This window comes from Phalaenopsis equestris, unplaced genomic scaffold (assembly GCF_001263595.1).
Source record: "Phalaenopsis equestris unplaced genomic scaffold, ASM126359v1 Scaffold000258, whole genome shotgun sequence".
NCBI classification, from domain to species: domain Eukaryota; kingdom Viridiplantae; phylum Streptophyta; class Magnoliopsida; order Asparagales; family Orchidaceae; genus Phalaenopsis; species Phalaenopsis equestris.
In genome coordinates, this window is record NW_018164700.1 from 1,799,189 (window position 1) to 1,815,502 (window position 16,314).

The 16,314-nt window shown below is 36.0% G+C and overlaps 1 long non-coding RNA gene across 1 annotated transcript in view; it reads left to right on the forward strand.

Moving 5' to 3' along the window:
* Positions 1–16,314, forward strand: part of LOC110024485 — a 39,863-nt gene that overhangs the window by 8,833 nt on the left and 14,716 nt on the right. The window contains exons 2-3 of the long non-coding RNA XR_002294006.1: positions 8,283–8,485; positions 8,583–8,748. This is a non-coding gene — a long non-coding RNA (uncharacterized LOC110024485). The remainder of the gene's footprint in view (positions 1–8,282; positions 8,486–8,582; positions 8,749–16,314) is intronic.

The window sequence follows — 16,314 nt, forward strand, 5'->3', positions numbered from 1 at the left end:
GGGATCGAGGGTTAATAGGTAAATTAGACGCCCGCAGTCCGTGTCTTTTACAATTTCCAAAACGCAGTTTGCAATAATCTCTCAATAAATGGGAACCAAACAGTGAGGCGACATTTTCAAAACGTCGCCCGCACTTATAAACTGCCCCAAACGGGCCCTTAAAGACATAACATGACAAACATCGATATTTACATATTCAGCACATTAAAAGTTTCTTTTACGGGTGCTGCACTCCATAATGAAATGTACATGGGGTCGTTACGGAGTGCGTCACCCGTAAAATAAACTTTTTTTGTGCTGAATATGTAAATATCAATGTTTTGCCATGCTATATCAGTAAATCTCCCTCTTATATATTGAGTGATATAAAATTGTGAATGTTATGAATTGCATAGATTGATTGTATATGTATGTTTGACTATGACGGAGTCACCTAAATATATTACTAGAGGGAGATTACTAGAGGGAGAGCACTAATGTACTCGTGCACATAAATAGAAAAAAAATATTGATATTGATGTATCCTAAATGATATAATTTTTAGACGATGCTCCTGTGATAGTTATAGAAAAATTAAAAGATAGATATTGATATGCAAATGATACACTAAGACATAGTGAATGTTTAGAATTATATTGAATGATCATATTAGATAATATAAACATTCAATTGTCTTTAGATTAATTTACATAAAATTTAACCGACGTGCATTTTATCTTCTTTTTTATTGTGTTACTATAATTTGGGAGTATGAGTATTCATTAGTTTCATACTCCTTAGTTTTTATCGTTGTTTTAAACTAAAATTTTCAGATTAAATTAATCGATTCATAGATGAACTGTAGAAGAGAAATTTTTTATCGAAGACGTGGACAATCTAACCCGAGGTAAATTTATGACTACTTTAGTTTAATTTTCTTATTTGTGATGATTCTTTCATTTGTTAAATGTTAGTTATAGAAAATAAATATAGAAAAATATATTTTTCTCGGTCCAATTGTTTGTACCCACTTTGGTTAATTTCAAGTCCCGGATCGGGCCGTGATAAAAGTGATATCAGAGCAATGTTTAGTATTATTTAATACAATATTGAGAAAGTGTCAATAAGATAATTATAAGAAAATTTAAAATAATAAAATAATAAACTTAAGTTAACTCAAATTAACTAATTATGTTAATTCAAACTCTTTAGATTAATTTACATAAAATTTAACCAACGTGCATTTTATCTTCTTTTTTATTGTGTTACTGTAATTTGGGAGTACGAGTATTCATTAGATTCATACTCAGTTTTTATTGTTGTTTTAAACTAAAATTTTCAGATTAAATTAATCGATTCATAGATGAACTGTAGAAGAGAAATTTTTTATCGAAGACGTGGACAATCTAACCCGAGGTAAATTTATGACTACTTTAGTTTAATTTTCTTATTTGTGATGATTCTTTCATTTGTTAAATGTTAGTGATAGAAAATAAATATAGAAAAATATATTTTTCTCGGTCCAATTGTTTGTACCCACTTTGGTTAATTTCAAGTCCCGGGTCGGGCCGTGATAAAAGTGATATCAGAGCAATGTTTAGTATTATTTAATACAATATTGAGAAAGTGTCAATAAGATAATTATAAGAAAATTTAAAATAATAAAATAATAAACTTAAGTTAACTCAAATTAACTAATTATGTTAATTCAAACAAATGGATGCCCCTGAGATTCTATAAGAGGGGAGTCTGGTAAGAAATGAAGAAGTACTACCTGCCATAGTTGTGAACATGAATGTCCTGACCTAGATAATGGCGGCCATGATTTCGTTGATTCATGAGTTCTGACTGTAGTCTAGTCAGGATGAAACTATTGTCGTGGATAAGTAATTGAAGTCATATCAAGATATATGTTCACCTTTGTTTAAGGGAATTAAAGATCCAATTGAAGTTGAGAATTGACTAATGGAGATAGAAAATCTCGTAGATAGCATGACGTGCCCTGATGAAAGAGGAATATCTTCTGCCACATTTATGTTGGATGGAGAAGCTGAAAAATGATGTCGTGGGCAACTTCAGGATAGACTAGGGGATGTATCCAATATGATGGTAAGTTAGGAGAATTTTGTAGAGCTTTTAAGAGAGTGATTTATACTTTTATTTGTTCGAAAACTAATGCATGAAAAATTCATTAAGCTGGTGCAAGTAGAGAATTTAATTATGCAGTATGAAATAGAGTTCACTGCACTGTGAAGGCATGCTCCACAACTGATAGCTACTGCATAAAGAAGTATTACATATTTCTTTCTATATTGAAGGATTTGATCAAACAACTGTTGGTGCCATTGAGAATTGATGATTACTCAGTATTGGTAGAGTGGTATAGACGAGTGGAAATTGATTATCAACTCACTTAGAAGCGTAAAGATTTTCACAAGAGGAGAGTATTGATGAAGGAAACTGACTAATGGAGATAGAAAATCTATTAGATAGCATGACGTGCCCTGATGAAAGAAGAATATCTTCTGCTACATTTATGCTGGATGGAGAAGCTGAAAAATGATGTCGTGGGCAACTTCAGGATAGACTAGGGGATGTATCCAATATGATGGTAAGTTAGGAGAATTTTGTAGAGCTTTTAAGAGAGTGATTTATACTTTTATTTGTTCGAAAACTAATGCATGAAAAATTCATTAAGCTGGTGCAAGTAGAGAATTTAATTATGCAGTATGAAATAGAGTTCACTGCACTGTGAAGGCATGCTCCACAACTGATAGCTACTGCATAAAGAAGTATTACATATTTCTTTCTATATTGAAGGATTTGATCAAACAACTGTTGGTGCCATTGAGAATTGATGATTACTCAGTATTGGTAGAGTGGTATAGACGAGTGGAAATTGATTATCAACTCACTTAGAAGCGTAAAGATTTTCACAAGAGGAGAGTATTGATGAAGGAAAGCATGTGGATCAATCAAAAGGATTTAATGGGAAGAATCCCAAATTTACTTATGATAGATTGAATGGTAGCACTTCTTATAATACCATATTCACTTGTGTCAAATGTGAAAAACAACATAAAGGTGAATGTTTGTGGGCTCTCATACATGTTACGGGTGTCGTCAACCTCGTCACATAGTTAGGTATTGCCCTTCACTTAGCCAGAAATTTCAGAATTATAAAAATTAGTTGGAGCTCCTTCACAGAAGACTGCTGGTGGGCAGAGAATGATAGATTCTACAGCATCAACTCCTACTGAAGTTCAACCAAGACAATCTTGAGTTTATTCACTACTAGAGAACTCAAAGAAACTTCTGCTGATGTTGATGCTAATAGGGATTTATTAGTGTTATGTTTTATTGCATGTTATATGAGTGCCATTCTAGTGATTTCTTTTTCAAAGGATGCATGTTGTATTGTTGTCATGTCACCTTGCTTCAGATGTGATGTTACCTAGTTTCTGTGGATGAGGGGAGTTTAGTTGAATCATCTTGCATCATATGTTTGCTTTACGGTGACCACTTTTCATCATAATAAATGATCTCTAGTTTACTTCATGCAATTTTTGGATAGTTCATATATTTTCTACAATGATTAGTGGTTTGGGGTAGAATTGCAAATTTCGAAGATGAAATTTTACAAGATGGAGAGATTGTAATAACCATTTTTAAACCCCAAAAAAAGAGAAATAAAGTCGTTTGAAGGAGATGCGACGCTCATTGGAAATCAAAATGAGGATTGTGTCTTCATTTTTTTGAAACAAAACAAAGGGGAAAAAACACGAGAAACAACGAGGGAGAAAGCTAGAAGCGAGAGAGGAAAAAGGAGAGGAAGAAAAGGAACAAGGAAAAAAGAAGGAAGATAACTTGTGTGTAACCCTCGTGACGATACCTTAAGGTGGAAGGCTGCGATAAGCGTCACTTGCAAGTCATGCATGTGGAGCGACACATTGTGTGCATCTTGGGCAAGGAGTCAACGTCTTCGGTGAGAGCAAGAGGGGTCGACAGGCATCTCGCATGTGGAGAATAAGAAAGCTTCTTCTCTTATTTTGATTTCCTGTGCAAAATAAGAAGTGTTGAGCGGCTTTGGTGTTAAGGAGGAGAAGAATTGGGAGGAAGGAACCCGTCGAACAACTCTGCATGTGAGTGAGAAGTCATTCCGTGCAAATTGAGTGTGAAACATGATCATTGAGGGACTTCTCTTTTGGGATAAGGGACCTTCTCAAGCGATCAAACTGAAGGAGAAGGAAAGGGCTACAAGCGGGCAAAGAAAGAAGTGAGGTAGCGTTGTTTCCACCCTAACTTACAGGTTTGAGTAGAGAAGGAAGTAGAGTTTGGAAGCAGAACTGTGTTTTGTAGCCAAGCCTTATTAGTGGTAATAAATGATAAAATTTAATGACTATATTATGAAAAAAAATTATGCCTTATTGTATTAAATTGATAAAATTTTATAATACTAGAATTAAATATTTAGTATTAGAATGCATCAATTGGTAATTAAATTTACGCATAAATTGATGCACTCTCATTATGAAAAAAATTTATGCATTATAGTATTAATATTACATACTGAGTGATATGAAATTGCAAATGATATAAACTGTATAGAATGACTATATTTGTATGCTCGACTATGATGGTATCAGTTATTTATGTCAATAATGAGGGAATACTAAGGTACACATGCGTGTAATTGGAAAATGATATTGATATCGACATACCTTAAATAATATAATTTTTATATGATGTTCTTGTGACGGTTGTATACATATTAAAAAAGATATTGATATATAAACGATATAGTAAGACATAGTGAATGTTTAGAATTACATTGAATGAACATATTAGATAACACAAACATTTCATTGCTCTTAGATTGATTTACATAAAACCTAATTGACATGCATATTATATATTTTTTATTGTGTTACTATGATTTATGAGTATGAGTATTTACTAGTTTTTAGCTTATTGCTATTTTAAACTAACTTTTTAGATTAAACTAATCGATTATTAGATGAATGATAGAAGATGAAATGTTTATAGACAATGCGAACAACCTGACTTGAGGTAAATTTATAACTGCTTTAGTTTAATTTTCTTATATGTAGTGGTTCTTTCATTTGTTAAATACTAGTTATAGAAAATGAATATAACAAAATATATTTTTCATCGTCCGATCGTCTGTACCATGTATCTACCTTGGTAAATTCCAAGCCGCAGATTAGATCGTGATATCAACATGAATTGCAATGAAATTGGTGATTTTTTATAATCCTGAACTTTTATATGAGATTTTTTGTTAAAAAATAGTCAATTACCATGATTTTTGTTTGTCTTCAATTTTTTATTTAATTGGAAAATAGTTGTCTTTAATTTGAATTTTTGCATGTGATTTTATGCTTTTCATCTTAAATTTGTCTTAGGAAATCTTGGATCCTTTGACATCTTGCATTATATTTGGTATTAGAGTTTAAAATTGTATCTTTGAGTCAACTAAAAATAGACCATAATAACTGAGCTAATCAACACAAGCTTGGCATGATGGAATTTAACTGAAATTGGGTAAACAATGATTCTAGATAATTAAATGGTTGCAATCATGTGGTTCAAAACTATATTTTTATATTTAAGGAGATATATAATATCCTAGATATTTAAATTAAGCCAATAACTTTGAAGCTTTATTCATGTTAAGTATGTTTGATTTCTATAAAGTTATATTTATTAAAACAAAATTATTAGTACTCTCAATATCATCAATGAAGTTTTTGTACTAAATTTACATGAGATGGTATGAAATGCTAATTCAAAGAATAATATTCATTGATATTGTATTTTAGCTTAGGGTTTAAGACTTTTATTTTTGATTGTACATTCATTTATTCTATTGTTGACCCTTACATATACTCCCATGATGATCAATTGGATATGGTGAGAGCAACATACGAAGAATGCGACACTAGACGATCAAATTTGGAATTCTTCGATCATGCTCGAAAACACCCAAAACATCATTGAATAGTGAAATTGATTGTGCGAGCGCGTTCAAAACATCAAAATTGCTTAAAAAGGGGTCTTTTATGATTGAAAAGCGAAAACATGAAGGAAACATTAAGTTGTCGGTGCAATGCGTGCAATTTTGTTTCAATTGTCGATGAAGTTATTCAAAATACCTCTTATTGCAAAACGAACTTCATTGTTGCATTTAGAACGTCGAATTTACATTGAAAGGACATGATAATATTTACAAATAATAACATTTAAAAATGCCGAAAAGAAATATTACTTCAAATAATAACATTTAAAAATGCCGAAAAGAAATATTACTTCTCTCACTGTCGTCACCTCCTATTTCTTGTCACATGCTTTGCCCATTTCTCGCCACCCTTATCCTTGTTCTTCGATTCATATCTCCCATCCTGTAACTTGGGTAGTTTCACACCCATGTATATCTCTCTAGCTCCAATCTTGAAAGGCCACTCTTGCTCTTCTCCATCCTGCAAATCGGCAATCCTAAAACCAAATCCGAAGTTCTGTCTCTCCCCCCTCCAACTTTCACACTGAAGCATCCTTCATGTTGCTGTCTTCCTCACCCCGGCCACGACCAACTCGCGCCTCCCCTTACCCCCACACGAAGGAGCTCGACATCTGCTCAAGCCCGAAAACTCCAAAGGTCCTTTTGTATAGCTCCCCGCTCTCCTCATCCTCCCATCTGCTTTATCAACAACAAATCCACGCACGCTTGAGCAACTCTGCTCTCTTCTCTGATTCTCTCTTCGCTTGTGTCTCGTAGGAAGCTATGCTCTTCTCCCTCTTCGCTAAACCCAACGCCTCTTCCATTGTCGGAGCATCGAGCCTCACTCCTCTTTGCTTCAACAACACAACTACAGACAACCTAACAAATGTGCAGCTCTTCATTGCTCCCTACACTGCAATTCCTCCTCCCTTCCTACGCACAACAGAGGCCAAAACCTCTGAACCATAGTCTACAACTTCCACAAAGCACTCGCCAAAAAACTCCTTAGCCCACCTCCACTTATTAAAAGCAGACTAACCTAAAACCATTTCTCACGTCTCTGATCAGATAGTTTGGCTAGTAGACTCAATTGGGTGATTTCACCAATTGTTTCCACTTTAAAATGATCACGATTGTATCTCGTACGTTTCCTAATGACAGTGTCATTTTGAATGATGAATCACGTGTATACTTTATGGGTTAAGAGGCCTTTTGTAAACTATGATTGACTTAGATTAGCCCTTTTAGACACATATTTACCCAGGGTTTATAAGGTTTCCTTGGGCAAAACAATCCATGGTTGTTGATAATGATCTTTTTGTCGGTTTGGGTCTACTACTTTCGGTAACTAGGTAGACTAGGGACCATGGCAACCCAGAAACCATGGGATCTTGAATGACTTCGTCATCGTTTCCCCCAACATCTGCTTTTAAGCTAACATTGATAAATTTCATTGTGTAAAATCTTAAATTTGTTGTTGCCACTATATGTCAAGCCTGAATGCTTAGTGTCTAATGACTGGCCTTAATTGAAAGTGCTCACTTGATATTGAGAGGGGTAATTAACTATAAGGGCTTGCACGGATGAGAAGCCTCGAACCCCAGGTCTTAATATTCTCTCAATATGAGGGTGAAATCTCTGAGTAGTGTCTTATCTATTATCTCATGTCTTCTGAAAAATTAACCTGAAATTTAACACAAACTCTTGACGAGAGTTCGGGTATTTTGAATTTTCAGAGCCCACACCTATATATTAGTTCCTGAACTTCTTTGATATGCTTCTATAAAGCACCTTAGATATTTTCTCTTCAGATGGGTTCTTTAATTTCTGCATCCCCTGGTTTGGAGTAGGCCTTTACGGTGTTAAACCTCCCGACTATGCATTACTGTTTGGTTCCTCTACCTTAGGGAACCTTGGTTACTGGGTACTGGTTTCTCATGCGCCAAGGGGAGTATTCGCCCTACATCATCATTCTTCTACTTCTAAGAGAAGACAATAGTGCACGAGTTCTCTTTAAAATTGTGACAGCTTTAGACCCCTTATTCTTCTTGATAAAATTTGATTTATTTGGTTTTATCAGGCAATATCCGATGCTAAAAAAATATTGTTTTCCATGCCATTTGTGATGGTTTAATTTTTATTTTTATTGATTCATTATATTTATTATTTTGACACATGGTCACAGTATATATAATATTGAAATTCAAAAGTGGCTGCTAATGGAGCTGTTTTAAACAACATTTTCTGGGGGATTTCAGTCTCAGTTTTTTCTTTTTCTTTACAGAATTTTTATGTGGATGATTGGGGTACGGTCACCATGTTCATGGCGACTAGGGATCACATATGTTCCAAGATCTACTCACAAATGCTCATTTTTGGCCCAATGTCCAAATTCACATCGATAAGAAGTGGGTGATGCTGGTGAAGCGCCTCTTATGGAGATTTAAAGGAAATTATACTATTCGTGTCCATGGGTCACACGTTGAGGTATGCTATGATGTGCAAAACTTGCTCTATAATTCTTCCGGGTTGCATTCTTCAAAATCTTAACTTTTTTTATATCTCCATGAAATCATTGTTGTAGAAGTTCCTCGATATGGTTCAGGGAAAAATCGCTTTTGGATTAGTGGTTTCCTATGCCTTCATGATTGAATAGATGTGAATGTGCCATTTAGTGTATTCATCATGAACTCGTTTGAGCGCCAACATAATACAAAAGTGGTTGGTTTCCTTTTGTGTACTGTGCGCAGGTATTTCCTATGTTTTGGTTTCTTTCTTCTTGAAAATTTTTGATCTATTTGGATTTAAATATCAGCTATTTGCCTTTTGTGATTGTTTAATTTCTAGTTCAGTTGTTTCAGTTGTGTTTATTGTTCTTCATAAGAAAATGTTTTCAGTGCTTTGACTTAATCATTGGAGTAGATCCAATGCTTGGGCCTTTGCTTGACACCGTTCTGTGTGATAAAGCACCAAAAGACGTTGGTGAAGTTGTAGGATTGATTATGTGAGTGGGAGTTGAAATTGATAATCGGCTCGACTGGCTAAGGGACAGCGAACCGGAAGCGAAAAAGGGCAGATGCCTGCTTTAAACAGTAGATGGCAGCGACTTCGACAGTTGTCCGGCTGAATAACAGCAGTAAAATGGGGAATGGGCAAGGTGCGGACAGCATGGGGGTTCCACCACCTGCTTCTGGGAAAAGCTACAAACACACTTGCAATAGGAAGAGTTTACAACAATCCTGAGAGGAGAAAATAAGAGAAATGTCTCTCAATTCATAAAATCAGCCAATTGAAAATCTAACAGCCCTAATACAACATATATAAATGTCTCTTAACAGAAAATATCTAATTGAAATATAGGAAATAGGAAAGAACCAAAAGATGAAAACTTGCAGAAAATAGAATTAACAACTAGGAAGGAACTCTCGGCCCGTGATTCCTGCGGTCATGGAGGCCGCGAGCTCGCCTATTGTGTAACCGTGATATTGCGGGAAGGTCCTGCATCCCACATTATGGCTTGCAGTAGTGAGGATCAATAGTAAGCTGGGAAAGTTATATACATACCAGACAAGTTCTTATGTATTTACATCTCTTACGTCCAAACTTTCATATTTATTTTTATACACTTTGGTATTAAATATTTATGAATGAAAGTTGTATTTTATTTTTAAAATGTAAGTGATGGTAGTATTTTAATATGATGTCAAAGATTTGGGTGGTATGCATGTAAATATGAAAGTTTAGGTGTTATATATGTAAATGTAGAGAATTATGTGGTATATGTAAATACCCCTAATAAGTTTAAACAAAGCTAATAATGCTTTTTAATTTCCAGTTCTCATGCTCATGATTGCTCTTTTAAGCATGCTTTTCTCCAGTATTTGTTATCAAAGTGGGGCCTTGTTATTTAAGGGAAAAGCTCGAGTATTGTCACTAATGATTGAAGGGTGAGGGTTAACAAGTTTTATGGAAAGTCCTTTTTTATTGGACAACGCAGATTGTGAATTAGCTATATTAATAGAATTTGCATCCACCTCAAGTTGAGATAGTGTAGATGCATTAACTTAAGAATTGGAACCTTTGTGATAGATGCGTTGGAAGTCATATACTTGTTTGACATGAAAAATGTGACCTTTAATATATTGCATAGGTGGACTTCATATGGTGTCATGAAGGCTCCATCATAAAGGTTTGGGAAGAAATTCATTGTGAATAAAGACATGTAATGAACATTTTTTCAATTTTAGGATGATAGAACCCTACAAGAAAATGCATAAATATTGAGGTATATTTTGTTGGAATTTAGAACAAAGTATCGATAGATGCTATGTAGGAAAATAGTTTTGATGGTGAATTTTTTTCTTACATGTGAATTTTTCTCTAATTGTTTAGCTATCAATAATTTTTTTAGTTTTCTTTATAAATTAAACAACTTAATTATTTGCGGGCTCCGAAAATTTGAGATATCATACTCTCATTGAGAGCTTATATATTAAGTTTCGGGTCAAATTTTAGAAGGTAGATGAGTTAGATAAGACAATCTTTAGAGATTTTACCCTCATTTTGCTAGGATTTCAAGATTTGGGGTTCGAGGTTTCTCACATGTGCAAGCTTCTATGGTGTATTTTTCCTCCTGATAATAGGAGAGCACTTTTGATTAATGCTAGTCATTAGAAATCTAGTTGCTTAACATATAGGAGCAATATATTTAATACTAAAAATTTATAAAATCATCAACGTGAGCTTAGAGTGGATGGTAAGGGAAATGGTGATGCGCCCGATTAAGATTCCATTATTCTTTTACCCCGGGCTTTCGTGGACCTTGGTCTACTTAGTCAAAAAGAAGTAGTCGACTTAACTGGATAGAAGGATCATTGGCAGCAACCATGAGTTCTTTCGTCTAAGGGAACCTTATAAAGCTGAGATGTATATTCTAGACTTTGATTGTATATTTTAAACTTGTGCATCTCTCCCACACTCAGATTTCACTCAAATGCTCAGGTGAACCCCCATAATTTTAGTGCATGACTCTAAGTGCTTTAAAGAACTTAGAAAACACCTTTATATTCATAGATGATCTAGTGTGTTCTTCACAGCTTTTATTCGAGCTCATTGATGTGTCCTCGAGTCTCCTAAGCATACCATATTTAATATTGGAGTCTTAAATAAAAGTGGTGCAGATTTGATGGTGATTAAACATTCTAAAATTTGATTGTATATTTTGAAATTATGCACCTCTCCCACACATATTTCATTTAAGTGCTTAAGTTAACCCCCACAAGTATATTAAATGCCTCAAAATACTTTGATTAGTCAGCGCAATGCCTCATCTACATTTATAAGTGAGTTAGTGTACTCATCACATGTTTCATTCGAGCTCATTGACAAATTGTTGAGTCCCCTGTAAATCTAGTGCAGGTTCTTTTTAATGCATTATTTATATTTATAGGTGAACTAGTGAGTTTACTACAAGTTTCGTTCGAGCTCGTTGATGAGTCGTTGAGTCCCTTGTAAGTATTATGTTGGTTTTATTTTTATTTTATTCTGTCTTCTATATTTAATGAATTAAGTTCAAGATTCATCATTAATTTGTAATAAAATATTTATCATTTTAGCCCAGCATTCAAATGGAAATTTGACAGTATTTCAACATGCATGGATAATGTCGTGAGACACCCCGACTGAAATATTTGAAACCCATCACGCCCTTAAAGAAATGTATGGGGTACCTGCAAGCGCACGTTACAACACATATATGTATATCTTCCCATTGTGTCTTGAGTGTCATCATTGAATCTTCCTCAATGTGCTTTTAAAAGTTTGCACGAGTTTGCTCGCCGTCGTGAAAGTTGGACCTAACCATCATGCTAAGAAAGGCATGCATGAACGGTGCCGTGAGACACCGCAACCGAAATATTTGAAACCCACCACACTGTTAAAGGCATGTATGATGGTACCTGCAAGCACATGTTACAACATATATATGTATATCCTCCCATTGCGTCTTGAGGGTCATCATTTAATCTTCCCCACTATGCTTTTAAAAGTATGTACGACTTCACTCGCCGTGGAGGGCATGTCATAAACAATTTGCGTCGCAAGCGTCGCATATGAGGTTTCTCTGCTACGCTGAGAAAATCATGCATTGGTTCCCCTTATCGCGCCAAACACTTCACTAATAAAATATTAGAATTTAGAAGCACAACCTTTTTATGCCTTTGTGTGCGATATGAATCGACGAGGTTGATGCACGAAAGCACACAATATTTCCCTCCCTCTCTCTCTCTCTCTCTCCCCCTCATTCTTTCAATGAATTTTTTCTTTTTTATTTTTTTTAATTTTGATTTTTATTTTTATTTTTGAGAGAGGAACAAGAGAGATAATGATTGGGTGGGTTGTTGCAAGTTGACGGGAAGGACGACTAGCCTCATTTTATTGTTGGGGAGGATGCTGGAGGCTGGAGAAAGACATCAGAAGCTTTCAGGTGAGGTAGGTGTTGCTGAAATGGAGTTTCGAGTGGTTATTTTCTTTCAGAGATGGTTGTTTGGTAACAGGATATAAGCATGATTCAATCACCGTTTAACTTGAACCTCTCTAAGCAACAAAAACAACATCAAATTCTATAGAATCCCAACTTTCGTCTTCTTTGCGGGTGCTGATAACTGATGGGGGATGTGTTGGAAATCAAGATAGGGAGAGAGATGGTTATGTTGGGCCAGTTGAGAGGAAGAAACTAAGCGAAATAGGAGTTTGAAACAATCCGACATCAAAATCGGCACGTTTTTCCACAAAAATTAGGGCAAACACAATATTTCTTCAATAAATCAAAAAAACTCAATAAGAATACAAAGATAAACACCTAAAATTCAAGAGATGGGCAATCTCTCCCAATTCCTACAATTCGAGAGGTAGGAAATCTCTCCCAAATCCTAAACCTAAGACTCACCACTCAATTCTCATGCATCAACTTAACCCTAGACAGAACAATTCTATTTATACCCAACAACAACAACAATAATAATAAAATATGAAATTACCCTTAGGCGTATAAAAAATAAATTTGCCCTTAAGCTAGGCACCAACTTAACAATACTCATCCCCAAAAGGCGCCTTGTTCTCAAGTTAGGAAAAACTGAGAATGTTCCTCCTCCCCCATAGCTGTGTATATTTCTTCATTCTTTGTATTATTGTCATGTTCTATGAGAATTTGTAATTTTTTATTGTTGCTATGATGTCCTGGGGTAAACTTTTCATCACTCCGAAAACATACCCCTTGGCTCGCTTCTTCTGAATCTCTCTGTAAAACGCTTGAGTTTTGCTCCCAGCTGTGGTCCATTATTTGTGTTCCGTGCAGCTTTTCTTTGGACTTCCACTGTTTGAGTTTTTTATATCATTGTTGCTATAACAGTTCAGCACAAGTTTTTATCTGTGTTGCTCCTGTCGGCCTTCTTCATATGATTTTGGCACTCTACCATCTGAGCTAGCTTCATCGTCTCCCTTAATCCCCACAGTTTTAATAGTCAGAGTGATGCTCGTATGTTGGGCATTAGGCTCTTTATGAAATTTTCCTCCGATCTTGCTTCAAAAATCCCTTTCAGCATTCCCAACAATAGCTCAAATCTTCCCTGTATTCCATGATAGTCTCCCCCTTGAGTCAAGGCATCTTCTTCATACCTCTTGCATAATATATTCTTCGTGTTTTGGCCCAATTGCCTTCATCAGAAATCTTTAATCCACCCCCAATCGGAGCCTTAAGAGTGGGGTTGTGATGGTGGATGTTTTCTTCCTCATGTTCCTTGCGTTCGATCTCTTTTTCTTTTGATTTAGCCAATGAATCTCCAGTCAACCCTTGGGCATGGTTTGCAAATTGAACCATCTGTGAGGTCTTAGATTGCATCTCAATAAGTTTCTTTATTATCTCTCGAATTTCTTTCATGCTCTCGATCGGTCCTCCATTTGGTTCTCTATAGAAGAAAACCTATCCTCTATCATGGCGAACATTTCTTCCATCCCATATCTGATTTGTCTGGTTTAATGCTCTAATTTTCTCTTAAAATCTTCTATTTTCTTAGCTGCCACTCTTCCCATAAAATTTTTTTTTATCACCAAAGGAAGAAAGCACTTGTTTACATATCTGATTTGTCTGGTCTAATGCTCTAATTTTCTCTCAAAATCTTCTATTTTCTTAGCTTCCACTCTTCCCATAAATTTTTTTTTTATCACCAAAGGAAGAAAGCACTTGTTTGTACTGCACGAGGCACGCCACTGTACTGCACGAGGCACGCCACAAGCCCACCTCAGTATCTTGCAAGCTTTGATTCGCACGGTTCACCTCTATCCTTCACGTCGAAGCCGTGCGCTGCGATCACTGGGAAACGCTTGAAAGACGATCTTCCCTACGTGACAATCCTAAGCGGAAGGAGGAGAAAGACATAGAGGGAGTTATGGAGATCCGCAATTGTCCTTGCGGTTCAGTTCTAGGGCACGACCAACATTGTTGACTTCCCAGATTGTTGTAATAGCGACTGTATGGCGAGCTTCAGTCATGCAGAAGCCGCCATCACTATTGTAGTGGCCCGTCTCTTGCTACCCTTTACGATTTTGTATGCCGCAAAGCTTCTCGCTACTGTTTTGGCTCTGAAATACGCGATCATTGAACATCGTGATCTCCTTGCTTCCTGCGACTGTGATTGTTTCACGATCAACTTCCCGAGCATGCAGGATCGTCGTTCTACAGGAATCATCGTGAGTTTCCATGTAGGTCGAGGTCACATCGCCGATTGGCTCTCGAAGTCTGATCCTTTTTCTTTGATTCTCAGAATTGATTGCTCTGCTGCTGATTTGACATGATCCAGCATCAAAATCGGCATTCATTTTCACATAAATTAAGTCAAACAAAATATTCCTTTAATAAATCAAATAACTCAACAAGAATACAAAGAGAAATACCTTTAATTAGAGTGATAGTTGATCTCTCCTAATTCCTACAATTCGAGAGTTAAAAAATCTCTCTCAAACACTAAACCTAAGATCCCACTAAATCTCATGCATCAACCTAACTAATGACATAACAAATCTATTTATACCCAACAATAATAATAATAAAAGATTAAATTGCTCTTAGACATACAAAAGACAAATTTGCACTTAAGCTTGGCGCCAACGTAATAGAGTTCAAGCAGGCATGCTTGAAGAGGAACATCATGCTTGGAAGAGGCGGGGAAGAAGCAAATTCTGTAGGAGGATAAGCTGCGGGTTTTGCCGGAAGGGTCCTAGGCGAGAGGGAATGTGGGGTCGGCAGCTAGGTTTATGCCGTGAGGGAGCAAGATTGCGAGCGATTTGTAGCGATCCGTGTGAGTAGAAGCAGTGGAGACAAGAGCCACCTGCGGTTGAGCGTCGCTGAAGAGAGGAGGCGATATGTACGAAGAGGGAGAGAATTCTGAGGAGCTCTCAATTTCTACTGTATTGGAGAAGGGAGAGGAGGCAGATGGTTTGAGAGAGATGCGTGCCTGGGAGAGCAAACGAGATATGAGAGAGAGGCTGATATGGCGTTGTGCAAATTTAGAGTGCGTTTGGGCTAACTTATTAGTTGTTTTTCATTTTGAAAAGCTACTTGGAGGCATTTGGGGCGTGCCGTTTCGAGTGCTTGTGGTAAAAAAGCGGCAAAGAAACGAAGTTTTGCAAACTGATTGACGTGCTTCTGTTCCATGGTTAGTTCTATAAAAAAATATTGTTGCCATAAGGGATTCCATGAAATTACTTATTTTACAGATACATTTGAGGGCGGATCTATGTGCTCCTCTTCCCCTTTGCTACTTCTGTCTTGGATTCTTCGTTCCAGGCGGCTTTTAAGCTTTGTTTCCCTTATATAATTGCATTGTTGGTTTTCCTTAAGATTATCTTGCATCTCTTTTGTTTGGGTTTTCTGAAAACGAGAGCATTTAGTGATGAGAAAGGAAATAACTTTTGTTTGTATGTGTCGATAGGTTCTTGTATCTCTGTCTGTAGTGTTTTCCTTAGTATTTTCTCCTCCTTTCCAAGGTTTGTTCAGTGTTGAGGGATGTTCTTGCATCTCTATTTGTTGAGATTTGTAATGACTGAAATCTCTGATATATTTGTGGAAGATTTTTTCAACATCTTATGCCATTTCTTGCATCTCTGTAGGATTATCTGCTTAAGAATTTTTAGTTGATTTTTTGGGTGTCTATGAATTACTTCGCATCTCTGTGAGTGGAAAAGGAAATGGTTTTTAATAACCTAGGGCGGTGAAAAAAAATCAAATTTTTTGGATGTTGATGGATTATCTTGCATTTTTG